Genomic DNA, 14362 nt, shown 5'->3' with positions numbered 1-14362 from the left:
GTTAATTACCACAAGCACAGAGTATTAGTTTCTATTCACAGAAGAGGAAAAATGAGCTGACGGGGGTGGGGGAAAGCAATGAAATATAAACCATCTTTCAGTTCATCAGCAAACTTTTCACTAACCCTCTGCATATTCAGTGCTTTAGGGGTTAATAACATCTCTTAGAAAGCAAAAGGTTTCCAGCTGTAATTGGATCCTTTGTATGTGCTTTCCGCTATAGGAATCAACTTAGCATTGACATCCTCGTAAAAATTTCCATTAGATCGAGGACTGAATGCCCACTAAGGCTCTGTGTGGTTTTGCAATTGATTCACTGAATGAAATCTTATCTAAAATCTTTTTATTTTATGCTATTATGGGCACAGGGGAAAATAGTGATGTAAAAATTTTCACTGCTTTGTTAATGCACAGTGCCTCTTGGAAATGGCCTCCAGGTTACCTAAAAAGATTGCCATTTCTATTTCCCACTATTTTGTTTCATATTACCAGTAATTGAAAAATGTTTCATTTGTTACGAAGTTACGTATCGACACTTTGAATTGAATTCAGAACCTTTACCTTTCATCATCTTATTAGCTAGCTTCAGACAGCAGCGCATGCTTTCCATCGGGGCTTGACAACACAGTTCTGCAGCTTACTTTCCCCACAGCAAGACCATTTTTACAAAATGCACATAAAACTTCTCCTGTGCTTAAAAGATGCAAAGATGCCTGGCTACCTGGAAGTTACAAAATTGACTTGATTTAGCATCGTTGCTTACCGAGCTCCAGAGAAAACAAGGATAGGTCAGGATGTCGCTTACACAAATTTTTAACCTCACTTCTTTAAAACAATGCCCATTCAAGAACAGGGAAGCAGGAAGACAACCATTTTGTCTGTGCTTAAGATCTGCAGGGATATGGGGCTTAGTAACTGCATCTTCTCTCTTCCTTTTCACACTACGAAGAATAATGTGAAATCTTCCAGACAAAAATTGGAATTGAAGCTGGAACGAAGGCTGAGCTGAGGAATTACCAGAACTCTCTGCAAATGCTTTTCCCTCCTCCCAGCCATACAGATCAGACATTCCCACCTACCCACTGCAGCCAGAGACACCCATGTGCTTGCACCATGTGCTTCCAGGGCACACAGCCCTAGCCCCAAACAGCAGCACAGCCCTGACACGTGCACATGCAGGACACCTGCACGCTTGCACCCTGTGCACCAGTGCTCAGAGATGCTAAACTCAAGCACATGGGTTACACAAATGTGTGCTCATGTGCGGTTCACTGACATATGGCACACATGTGGTTCATACTCAGAAATGTTTTGGAACTAATAGGTTTATTTTCCTTTTTCTCTACCGCTCCTGGCCTGGGAACTTCCAGGGCCCTAGCAGCACTTGCAGCGTCTCCTGTAGCAAGCTTTAGGACACTCAGGCCACAGCACAACTCCATCCAGATTTCACCAGGAGATCCTCAGCATCTGCTCATGAGCTCATTACAAAGCAGACAGTGCAGGTGAGCTTGTTTTTGCTTTCCTCCCTCTCATTTCAGTTGCAGGAGGGCTCTGCAGCATGTAAGAATGAAAAATCCCCTGCCCTGCTGCTGGAGGGGAGGCAAGGCAAGGCAGCGCTGAAGCAGTAGGGAACAGAGCAGAGCTGGAAAGCACCACGTGAGCCCCAGAGGCAGGATTTGCACCTGTCCCTTGGGTGAGCAGCAGCCAAGGGTCCCTGCCTGGCCAGGCTTCTCTGCAGGAGGAAACTCCTCAGTCCAGGATCTACAGTTCTCTATGCAACACTTACAATAATTTGGATAGAGCAATCCAGCATACCCTAGTGATGCTGTATTTTCAACTTTCCAAGCATTTATTTTCAGCTAAGTAGTCTGGAAATATTTATTCTGTTAAACTTTCTCTTTCTGAGAAAGCCTTAAAAAAAAAAAAATAAAGCAAAAACAGGTTATCTAAAAAAATCTCATATTTCAAAATTAAAACAGTTTTTAATTTGCGTGGCAAGTGCTCTGTCCTTTCCTCTGCCTTCCCACATTTGTTCAGCGTAAAAACAAGAGACAGTTGGGGAACAAGACAGCAGGAAAGAAAGGAGACAAAAACAACCAAAATCGGAACCAAAACCATAATTTCAAAAGCATTTTTCCTATTTGTGTTTTCGACCGAAGATGCCAGAAACAGTTCTTGTTCACAAAACAATGGGGAGAAAAAAAGCAGATTTTTTTAAGTAATATTAATGGGAGTAGTCATTTTTCCTAACAACCCACATCTGGCCTGGCTAATCCTGAAGGCACCTGACATTAGACGAGCCACGGGACCCTTGGCTCTGCAGTGATATTTGTCATTAGTCCAGGAAGAAACCTCGAACTGGCAGCATTTTCATTCCCTGCATACGCGAACACACACAGTGTGACCACAGCCTGGAAACTCCCCAAGACGACAAATGAGCTGAATCCCAGATTTCATTTCAAAGCCAACCTCAGAATTTCCATGGTACACTGAACCCTCCAGCCTCCCATCCAGAAATCAATGAGGTGACACTGGTATAGAAAAGAAATATCGTAGCGATGAAACAGGGCCCTCAAGTAGTTGGCAGTGACATTTTAAAAACAAAATGTCATGTGAAAAAATGAAGTCAAATATCCTTTAATCCCCACAACTCTGCAGTGTCACAGACTGATTAAATCCTCGGCTTTCTGCTGAGCTGGACAACTGGAAGAGGATGCCCTGCAATAGGCGTTAGGAGGCCACCTCTCCCATCCCGCCTCCTGCACAATTGCCCATGGGTCTAATGAACTGCATGGGGGAGGACTGGCAGGATTTCCAACAAATTTACCTTCACCCCATAAACCATACGGGATTGCTAATATTTCTGTCTGTCCCGCTAAAATCCTGCCCCTGGATCAGAGGCGTAGCAGAAGTGAGCTGAGCCCCCAGCTGAAGTTCCTTGCAGTCTCTTGATGTAATTTACCATTATTTCGGAGTTAGATTTATAACCCAGGCAGCCAGAAAGCAGCGAAGTGCAGCAAGCAGCCAGCTTAGAGCCTTAGCAGTGCTTGTGCAGCTGAAATTTAGTTCCTGGCCCCAGAGGGTGGTTCAGTAGGAGCACTTTCACCTGTGCACAGTCCTGGCTCCCACCCCAGCACGCAGACCTGTCCAGTCTCAGACTCTGGGTCCAAACCTCTCTTGGCTGTGGCTCCTTGCTCATCCTCCCGAGTGAGCTCAATGTGTGCATCTGCAGCATGCTTACACTGCCGCATCCTCTGCGGGGACACCCGTGACAGCACAGCTGGGCCCAAGCTGGTCACCCACAGGTTGCCTGGGGGCACTCTGGAGAGCTGCCGTAGCACGCTGCTGATAAAACTCATCCTCAGGCAGCAGCTTTAACCTCTCCTCATCACAGTACTCAGCATGCCTGGGAACTTGCCATATTTCCCCTCTCCCCACAGCCATGCCCTGATGCAGTTTGAGAGCTCTGCAATGTTATGTTTTAAACCAGTAACAATGAGCTGGTGACTAAGATGGCCACATGGCACTGAAAGAACCCCTTGCCAGTAAGGATTAAGTGCCCACCTGTCCTTATTGGGCATAACTTCAATAGGAAACAATGCTACTTATTTCAGACAGAAAAGAATACGGACTGCAGTTTGTCCTTTTCCATATATTTATTATTTAAACGCTCCCATGATCTGCATTCTCATTTCAACGTCAGACTGCAAACGGCCCACTTTGTGCTGGCCACCATTCAAATGCCTTGTGTAGAAACCTTAGAAAGAACAAACTGTAATAAAACTGTATTAAAACACATCCTCGCTCACAGTTGAGACCCAATAACCGCAGACCACCCCTAAGACTAAGGCCTTGCAACTCAACTCAAGAGCAAGGTGAAGAGCCTTTCCCCAGGTCTCACTGCAAGTCCAGGAATGACCAGAGCAGACATGACCTGTCCCCTCCTGCCAGTCCTGTTATGGTTGCTTGCCCTTCCTGGGGCCACGTCACCTCTCCCAGGCAGGAATATGCCCAGCAGCCCATTCTGCAGACAGATGACTTAGTACACCTCTAGGGAAAACCCAACCTGACTGCAAGCATGGACAAGATGGCAAAACAACAGAGAGGAAGCAGATGGAGAGAGGGCTTGGGTGGTCACGCACAGATGGGACAATCAGCCAATGGGGGCACCAACAGCCCACCCCTATCCTATGATTATTTTTTAAGCACATATTTTTTCAAAGCTGTTATTTGAGGCCTGAGCTCTGAATTTCCTTTGAAGTGAAGCCCCACACCTGGCATGACAAACTCAGCATGCATTTCACAGGTTCTTAGCTTCCTTCTCAGTAGTCCCCCAGGCACAGAGAGCACAGGGTGCTGCAGGATGGGTGCCTGCATCAACCAGCGGGCTCAGCTTATTGCGAGCAGCCAGCAAGGAGGGAACCTGCAGTAAGGGAACAGCAGAGAAGAACCAGCTGCTGTACTGGCATCACTTCAGCAAGAAGAGGGCACGCGTCCACAGCCTGCAGTGGTTGCGATTTATACCAACAGGAATAAGATCAGAACCAGGCCCTCGTGCTCAGTTACAACAGTAAATGCAATGGGAGCTTCGCCTCTTCTCCTCTGGGTATGTGCCTTCCCTGCCCCTCGTGGTACCAGCACAATAAATCATGCATTCCTGGAAAAGGAGATCCACAGAGGTTTCCATAAACAATTCAGGATTTCTCCTTCAAAAACCTCTGAAATATTCTCTTAATGGCTGAGCCATGTAAGTCATTAGGTTTCTGTCAGTGTGCTCAATACATATGTATGTGCCAGAGACCAGAATCCTGATGGAGTCTGTACTGCAGGACATCTATAAAAGAAAATTACAGTTTAAGTGTCCAAAACAATGATCTGTGGGTGGTCCTCTGGATAGCAGATGGGTTTCTACAGTGCACATATAGCTATTAGTAACAAACACGTCCTTGTTTTTGTCTCAGTAGCCCCTGCACAAGAAGAAGAGTTAGTGCACATGAGATTCCCTACCTATGGATTAGTAGTTCATATATCTTCCCAGCAGAGCACACAGTCCTACCTGTGCAGCTCTAGTAAAGCTACCAGCATTTTCATTCCAGATGCAGCCACTTGTAGATGTTTATTAGCATAAAACAAAGACCAAAAACTGACTTACCCTCTGCTCGCACATTGCTTTGTCTTCCAGTCAAACAGGGCAGCACTGAAAACACAGTTAAAGCATCTTTTCCCTTGGTATGTGGAGACGTGCAGAGCAGGTTGGACATTGCCTGCTTGTCATTCCAGCATTGCCCACAGATTTAGAACACAGCCTCTTCAGTCTAAGAACACTTTCAGAAAAGGTCTTGAAATACCGCCTTGAACTTCCCAGTTTGGGTTTAACATGAACCACAGCACTCTTCTGAGTTAGAGCATGGCCCAAGGAAGAGCTGCATAAAGCACTCTGGGGTGGGAAGGAATGATGGGGATGGGGAAAGGGGTGGCAGGTAGGACAGGAACCTTTTAAACCAGGTTTGCATTTGCACAAATTGCACCATGGCTCCAAGCCCCGAGGGTAATCAGTGTACCCACATCTTCCCACAGCTTCATGGAATCTGAAATTTAACCACCCCACTACCACCCTGTTAATTAAAATGCCAACCCAAAGCCTTTTCACAAGGGCTTTGACTGGCAGCAGCAGCCCAGTAATTTAAGAACACTGTATACTAATAGGCTATTGGGACAAGTAGTGATACGTGTGTGCATTAAGTTTAATTCAGACTTCTGGAGAATCTAAAAAGGAAACAAAAGTATGACTCGGGATAAGCCACTTCTCAGCAAGCTACTGGGGCTGTTAAGTGACAAGGTCAAAGACCTGCGGCCACAGAGACTATGGTCACAGGCTCGGAGAGGGCAAACCCACCAGCAGTCACAGCAGAAAGATGAAATTTGGGGTTCTGAGGCCAGAGCCTGCCCTGTGAGTGGAAAGAACCAAAGTTCACCCTTTGAAAAGGGGAAATAGGGGTGCTTAAGCAATAAAAGATGGGGATGCATGCAGCCTGGCCGGAGGGAGCAGATGCAGGACTGGCACCAGGAGCACAGTACTATGTTACTGTTACTTAGTTCACACTTGGTCCCTCTGGCAGACACCATAGGAGCAGGGAAGGGGTTGGGAGCAATTAAGGTGGAAAGTGTTCTCTTAGGAGAGATGAGCCAATGTGGTCTAACGCCAGTGAAGGCGGTGTCACGCAGCAGATGGCTGGGTGGCACAGGGAAGCCCCGTTCTCTGCGGCTGAGCAAGCTCAGATTTCAGCCATGGGCTGCCCATCACCAGCACTGCGCTCAGCATGGGCTGATGGATGAGCTGCAGCCCAGGATAAATTCACCTCCCCTGAGCTCTGTGTTGTGCTAGCAAGAGCTCTGCCAGTATCCAAATGTTTGTCTGCCCAGGTTGTGCGGCAAGCTCTGCTGTTTTGCAGTAAGGATGTAGGAAAAATCACTAGGTAGGGCAAGGGGTAACAGAGTTTGGTGCTAATCCCCTGAGAAAGCACTGCTGGTTTATAGCTCTTACCTAACAGTGTGATGGCTTGAACAGATCACCTCTGCCCAACCTGTAAAGAGCCAGTCAGCTGCAGATCCAAGACCTGGCTTTGTGTATCACTTTTCTAACCATAATTACACATTAAAGAGAATATAATGAATGATGTTTTGCAACAGCTTTAAAAAAGGAGCAGATGACAGGCTTGTGGAGGAAGTGGAACTGCCTGCCCGTGAAGGCTCACACCTGCTGGGGAGAGCCGGGTGTGACAGAGAAAGCATAACCCCCATATGCACCTAATTTTGGAATGGACATATGGGCCAAAACAGTACTGAAATTATGAAAGTCCTAAAGCACTCACTCCAAAGTGATTCAGCTCATAAGCACTTCCAGGGCACACAGTGTCTCCTCCTGCAGAGCATTTCTTCAGTTTTCCATCTTGGAGTAAATCCTAGAAGAAGATGTCACCAGTCAGTTCTGAGAAGTGAGGGTGTCATTAGCATGTTGCTTTAATTGTGTTTTAAATATTATATTAAACAATTTTTGTACATTTCCTAAGAAGAGTCTTCTTTCACAAGGTGTCCCAAGTCTCATGTCAACTTACTGTGGCTCAGATGTGTAAGTGAAATCCAATTAGCACATTCCAAACTTCATTTCCACTGAAACACAATCAATTGTAACTTATTTTCGATTCACGCTGCTTTCTCTAATTGTTAGCTCCAGCCTCTGCTGAATAGGTGGTTAAGCAAATTATTCCATCTCACATATGAAAATTGTGCTATTTATGCTGGCAGTTTTCATGGTTACTGATGAGGTTTCTTGAACTAATGAAATAATGAAAACACAAAACAGATTTACCTTTCTTAATAAGGAAAAAGATAATGAACTAAAATTAAAATTGAAACTCTCACTATACACAGAGTTACTGTAATATTGTTTCTGTTTTAAATTAATGCTTGTGCTTTTTTTATTTTTTACATGCCCATGACAAAGCTAGTTAAAAATCCACTTCAACGGGGGCATTGTAAAGATGCTTTTACTTTATTGCATTTTTATAATAGAGTTACGGGACGTACAGTTTTGGTGACTTTTCTCTGGCGTGTGATTAGGCACAAGCAAAAAGTCAACATGTTGGTTAGCCTCTGTGCGAGCTTTGGGGAGATGTGTCCCTTGGGGGGGAGGGTGGGCAGAGGTGGCTTTCTGTCACCTTGGTGTCCTCCCATGCCCAGGTGCTGGGCTGGCACCTTCCTGGCACAAGTCTAACGGGCTTTGCATTGCTGAAGCCCTGCAAGGTGAGCCCAGCTCCTGCTCACCCTCTGCCCTGCTCCTGGTGCCAGTGACACACCTCACGAGGAAGCTGTGCAAAAGAGAAAGCACAGCCAGGCTGCATTTAAAAAGCCCATCCTCACACCACAGGGATGAGGAGATGTCACTGTGTTCTGACAAAGCCTTCCTGCTCCCTCTAGTTTGCCCATGCTGGATTTGAGATGGCCCAGCAGTATTTTGTTGCTCCATCACCCGTGGCCCTGGGTGGCTGCAGGCTGGGGACTGCAAGTAGCACCAAGCCTACCTCAGGAGGCAGCCCCTGGAGCCAGGAGCCTGCAGGCCTGCAGCACCTCTGCGTTTAGACACACATTTCCAGAGCTGAGAGCCACCTGTCTTCAGTGTGAAGAGACCTTGGCTGGGTATACGAGATCTGGGAAATTCAGTCCGGGTTGGCTGTCAGGACACATCGGTATTTCTGTCAAATTACCCGGATGGCAGGTCCAGGGTGGCCGCTGGGTGCTGAGGCCTCTGCTCCAAGCCCACTTGCAGCCAGGGCAGTTTGCTGGGGAAGAACAGCAAGGAGCAAAGAGGGACTGAGGGAGCTGGGTGCTCCCTGGGTCCCCGTGCTGGCACGTCACACTGCCCCGATGTGCTGTATTAGGGAATGGATGTCCTGTATTAGGAAATGGCTTTGCTACAAAGCCCCCCACACTTCCCCTCTCTCACCAAGCTCCCAGCTCAGGCATCCTTTCCCTGTGCCACAGCACCCACAGATTTCTCCTTAAACGTAAAACAATTATGTGTTTCTGTCAATAAATAGCATGCCATAAATTAGCAGGCTTGCTGGCTCCCTGCCTGCCACTGGGGGAGGAAATGGCCCCATAAATATTTGTGCAAGACATCAATAAATTTGAAGTGTTGACTCGAGCACTCAGCTTCCCTATCTGAGACCTGGAGCAGAGCTTCCGGAGCTCACGTGGTTCTGCTGCGAGAAGCCAGCGCTGGAGGCTGGCGATATTCCCAGGGTGCTGAAACCAGAGATGGGGAGAGAAAAACCCTTCTGAACTCCTTTGCAAGGTCCCGTCATGTTACTGATCCAGGTGGAAAAGGTAGGGAAGGCTCAGTTGTAGGAAGGAAAGCGTTCCTCTGGCCTATGGCTTCTCTCCATTTTTTCTGTCTCATTGGATTTCCCAATTTGTTCTTGTCCTGACCTGTGCATCCTGTGGCCAGACAGCTGGACAAGCCCTCCAGCAGAGCCACTTTAGGCTGTGCACAAGAACTGTGGAAGGTCGGCTCGTGCGATCCCACTTTGTGCTGTACAGCCCCAGGACTCGGGGACAGCAGTGTCAGGAGGGCCCTCCTGAGTTTTTAAGATCAGCACAATTTAATCTGGGTTAAAAACGTTGTTCTGAAGTGCCTCTGTTTTCACAATGTGTGAAAGGCATCACATCAAACTGGAGGCTGTTTCTCTGGCACTGCTGTGTTATTCCTTGTCTAGGAGCATTTAGGAACTTTTGGACTTCAGTGCTGACTTCTCCAGGCTTGCAAACTTTATTTTGGGAAGAATTACTCCATTCTGCAATGCTCTCATACTTACACCAGCACTGGATGCTCTTCTCCAGCTGAACACAGTCTTCTTTAAGAGTAGAAAATGTGACTCAGCCATTACATACTTTGTATTTTTCTCTCTGCTTTGTGTCAACACATGTACATACACATCCAAATTGATGCAGGGAACATCCCCCAGGGAACAGAGCTGTTCCCATCCTCAGAAGATGGTTCAAGCAGTTTGCTGATGCTTTCATTTATTGTAAATCAGATATTTGGATGTCTTGTCTAGAAGAGCTTTTTTGCTATATAAGTAAGATTGAAGAGCAAGGGAAAAAAGAGCCCGAGGATGTATGGAAGAGGTGAGGGTCAGCAGGCTCCCCCAGCTTGGCATGGGGCTCCTCTCTTCTGCCCCTGCAGCCAACAGGGCTGATCAATGGAAGCAAAGACAAAAGGGATAGTTTTGTTCCTATATGGGCAATAAACTCTCCTAAATTCTCAAGAGGCCTCGAGTTGTGTCAGCTAATTAAAAATAGCTATGAACACAGCACATTTGCAAACCTTAGACTGCAGGGGTGAAGCAGACAGGCTGGGAAGATGCTTCCTTCAGTTCTCCCAGTTACTGCCTGGACTCAGCTCTCCCAGGAAGAGCAAAGGTGAGGAGGCTCAAGAAAAAAATTAATTAATTAATTAATTAATTAAAAAAGAAATTAAACTCAAGCTATCAGTTGTCAGAACTATGATAATGCTGAATTCCATAATCATGATCCAGGCTACTCAGGAACCATTTTCTAAGGCTTATTAGACATCTGGGAGTGAAGCAAGAGTGATATCTAGTAAGCTACTCGTGTCTCTAGGTTTGCCAAAATAATTGTTTTATCTCTTGATTTCCTGTGTATTGGCATTGCTACTGGACACACTCCCTGCAAGCACCCCATCATGTTGGGGACCACAGCTTGGCCATGGCAGAGCCCAGATTTGGCGTCGATACCACTTGCAGGCACTGCTGGTCTATGGAGCACTTCTCTCTCCTTGTGCCACATAAGGCACATCAGTGGCTACCATCAGAGTTCCCTCACCAACAGCAAATCCCTGTGTAATCAGGGCCCCTGGGGCTTGCTTGCTGGCTCTGCGGTCACACATCGCTCAGGTTCAGCCTTTTCCCCAGCCCAGCCTGGCATCCCCAGCTTCCACCCTGGAATTTGCCATTTTGCTGCAGCCAGGAGCTCGACATCATGTTCCCTCTTCCCTGTTGGGACCTGGCTGCAGGTTGTTCTTTCCATGTTATTTACAGCACAAGAAGGAATACTTTTTCCCCAACCTGCTGCCCTAAAAGAAAAGAAAACCGGGAAGCAGAACAAGAATTCTTCCCAGTTTGGGGCATCTTTTTGTTATTTTGCAATGGGGAAAAGGACTGGCATACAGCAATTGGTTTTTTTCCTGAAGTTATGTCTCATGAAATTAATACTTTAGAGAAAAGACAAAGCATTGCCAGTGAACTGAGACCCCTTAAGGGACCGGATAGCTGCTGGTTGCATGGATACGTGCACGTCAGTTGGGTTCAAACCTAAGGATTCACCACCAACAACCTCATTCTTGGCATTTCAGCAGCAAGAGGTTCAAGCTCAACCCCACCAGTCAGTCCTCCTATGAAAACATGAATCTTTATGACCCTTGCCCAGATAAATGTTACAGCAAATCGGAAAAAAATGTAAGTATAATGGAAGAAAAAAAAAATTGTAACTATAATAAAATCAGACAAGTACATTTACTGAAATGTGGCTGCAGGGAAGTCCCAAAAATTTGCCTTAAATCTGAAAACTCCCATCAGACATCATCAAACTGTTCAGAGATGGCATTTGTTTTCTTTACTATCATGTCTGCTTGTCCTTGCTAAGATCTGCTTCCTGCCTTATGCTGCTTTTCTCTCTCTTGTTAAAAATTTTGATTTTGTTATCTTAAGCAAAGCAGTGTTGTAGAAGAGTAAAATTAATGTATGGAGGAAGAAGTGCTGACTAAGATGACTTATGCTGGCAACTTCATGTGCAAAAGTCATTTTTCAAAGCATGCCACGCTTCCTTGGCCATCAGACATCACTCCCTTGGAAGAGCTTTTTTTTTTTTCAGCCAGGCTGATGGGACAGACTCTCATTATCAGCTGGCAGCGCACCTGCAGCAGCTTTCTGAAGACCACAATTGGAGCCCAGCACCAGCCCACAGGAAAAAAAAAAAAAAAAAAAAGGAAAAAAAAAAGGCACAAGCAGCCAGATATTTTGTCTAACTATCTTGCCTCACTAGGGCTCCTATTCTCAATTCACTGTGACCTTTAGAGCGCTAGAGCTGCTGCAGGGCAAACAACGCAGCCCCAGCCTCCTCGGGAAGCCCTCGCTCCTGCCCTCCTGGCTGCGAGTGCTTTGCTCGGGCGCTGCCAGCCACACACACTGCGCAGCCCTAGAGGAGGAGTGGGGATGACGCACCAAGTCATTATGATTTGTGGCATCTCTCTGAGTAGGATGTGCAAAATAAAGACAGATGGCAATGGATAAACTCCAACAACTGTGAGGCTGCCATTAGCAATATCTCTCACACTGTGCAGAGCGCCCTCAAATGAACTTCCCCGTGGCCCAGAGTCTCCAGTGACACAGATACTGCAGCTCATCTTTTAGTGAGAACTTCTGTGTGTTCTGCCATTTTTCCATCTCATTTTACTTTTCTTTCTTTCTTTCTTTCTTTCTTTCTTTCTTTCTTTCTTTCTTTCTTTCTTTCTTTCTTTCTTTCTTTCTTTCTTTCTTTCTTTCTTTCTTTCTTTCTTTCTCTTTCTTTCTTTCTTTCTTTCTCTTTCTTTCTTTCTTTCTTTCTCTTTCTTTCTCTTTCTTTCTTTCTCTTTCTTTCTTTCTTTCTTTCTCTTTCTTTCTTTCTTTCTTTCTCTTTCTTTCTTTTCTTTCTTTCTTTCTTTCTTTCTTTCTTTCTTTCTTTCTTTCTTTCTTTCTTTCTTTCTCTTTCTTTCTTTCTTTCTTTCTTTCTTTCTTTCTTTCTTTCTTTCTTTCTTTCTTTCTTTCTTTCTTTCTTTCTCTTTCTTTCTTTCTTTCTTTCTTTCTTTCTTTCTTTCTTTCTTTCTTTCTTTCTTTCTTTCTTTCTTTCTTTCTTTCTTTCCTTCCTTCCTTCCTTCCTTCCTTCCTTCCTTCCTTCCTTCCTTCCTTCCTTCCTTCCTTCCTTCCTTCCTTCCTTCCTTCCTTCCTTCCTTCCTTCCTTCTTTTCTTTCTTTTACCAGCCTCCTGATCTTGCTTTTAAATCACCCGTTTCACATGGCTGCTCCTGCAGCCATCACTGCCCAGCAGTGGTGCCTTGACGAAGCAGAGAGAGCTTTCACCTTCGGGGTCTACATGGGAAACCTCTTTTCACATCAAGGCTTCAAAACACCCTCTTGAGCTGCGATGTTTTCCACGTGTTCCCATCACTGCACACTGAGGTGCTAATTCCTTAACGCCCTTTTCTCCCTGGGATTTTTACAGGGTTACCAGCCCTGCTGAACCTCAGCAGAAGGGTGCAGGCAATAAGTCCAGGCACATTTCTTCCATGGGTTCAGCTTCTCTCATTCTTTACGTAACCTCTGAGTTCAGATGCCAGAAGCCTGCAGCTGACACATATGTTATTTCATCCAAAGTAAATGTGGGCACATTAGGGTTTTCTGATGCTTTTTTTTTTTTTCTTAAATATATCAATAGAAATTAACTGCTGATGGCTTTTTCCAGAAATGAAAATAAGAAACAAAAATAATGAAGAAACACAAACCATTTGGGGTAGCATTTTTATAACTTGTGGCATTTGGTCTGATTATTATTAGTGCGGAAGATGGGATGAAGGATATCCCACACATCTTCAAAGGGCAGCTGAGAACTAACTGGGTCTCCCCAAGCCAGCCCCCCCGTCCACCAGAGACTCAAAGTCAAAGCTTTCAGTAGCCTTAACAGCAGATTTCCAAGCCACTCTGGTGAAAGCAAAGAGTTTTCTCATGTGCAAACACACCTGACAATTGGCATAATCCCAACACACACACATTAGGTCAGCTGAAATATTCCGCTGTATTGACATTAATTCCACAGCTCAGGCCCAAGATCATGTTCTCATTTGTCTGAATAACAGAGCATTTAAATATTTAGTTCAAATATAAAGACCTTCAGCTTCTATATGGATGGAAGGGGGGGGAACCAAGGGACAAAAGTTTTCCTTGTAGCATGTACTGCACTGATTTCCAAACCTTGGCAGCCATGAGAAAGACACAGCAACGGCAAAAGTCTGGCCAAGACAAATCTATAAAATTTGCACTGTACATACAGCCCCTCCACTGCATGGAGACCTAATAAGCCCAAATACTTTCTGCCCCTCCAAACAGTTGAGCTTCAGAGGTTTCCCAAATGGATTCTAGTGGGGCCAGAAGCGTTGAGACTTTATTATGTAACAACCCACATTATGTAGTGAAAATCTGGAATACACTTTATTAGCTGGGGCTTTGTTTGGTCAGGAAATACCTCCAGACAAATGTGATGACACAGGCATTTTTAATTTGCCACTTCACGTTCATAGCAAATTAGGTGATTTTACTTGTTATTCCCTCCATTAAAAATGACAGGCTGCAAGGTTAGCAGTTTCCCTCAGAAGCTCTTGATGACATTGCAGACACACATAGAAAGCACGAGCACATCAGAACGAATTAAGATCACCTCCACTGCCTATAATCTGAAACACTCCATGTGGTCTCTCTTAACATCAGTCCTCAATGCCAGCACGCTGGAACAGCATGTGCAAGAGGTTGGAGGGAAGGGAAGGGAGAGGTCAAATACTGCATGCTCCATACGATCAAATTTGTGGTATAAAACCAACAATTACCAGTGCAGTGGTGAGTAAAAAACAAACGTCCTATCTATTACCCAATTTAGAATGCCAATGCGATGCCCTCAGGACTCTCGGTCTTCAGTTATTTTTTTGACATATTTGGTAACACATCAAGTCTCTGTATCTGCTCTCAGATTAAGTTGTT

The sequence above is a fragment of the Anas acuta genome, chromosome 16, assembly GCF_963932015.1.
Source record: "Anas acuta chromosome 16, bAnaAcu1.1, whole genome shotgun sequence".
Classification (NCBI taxonomy): Eukaryota; Metazoa; Chordata; class Aves; order Anseriformes; family Anatidae; genus Anas; species Anas acuta.
This window is presented reverse-complemented; position numbering follows the sequence as displayed.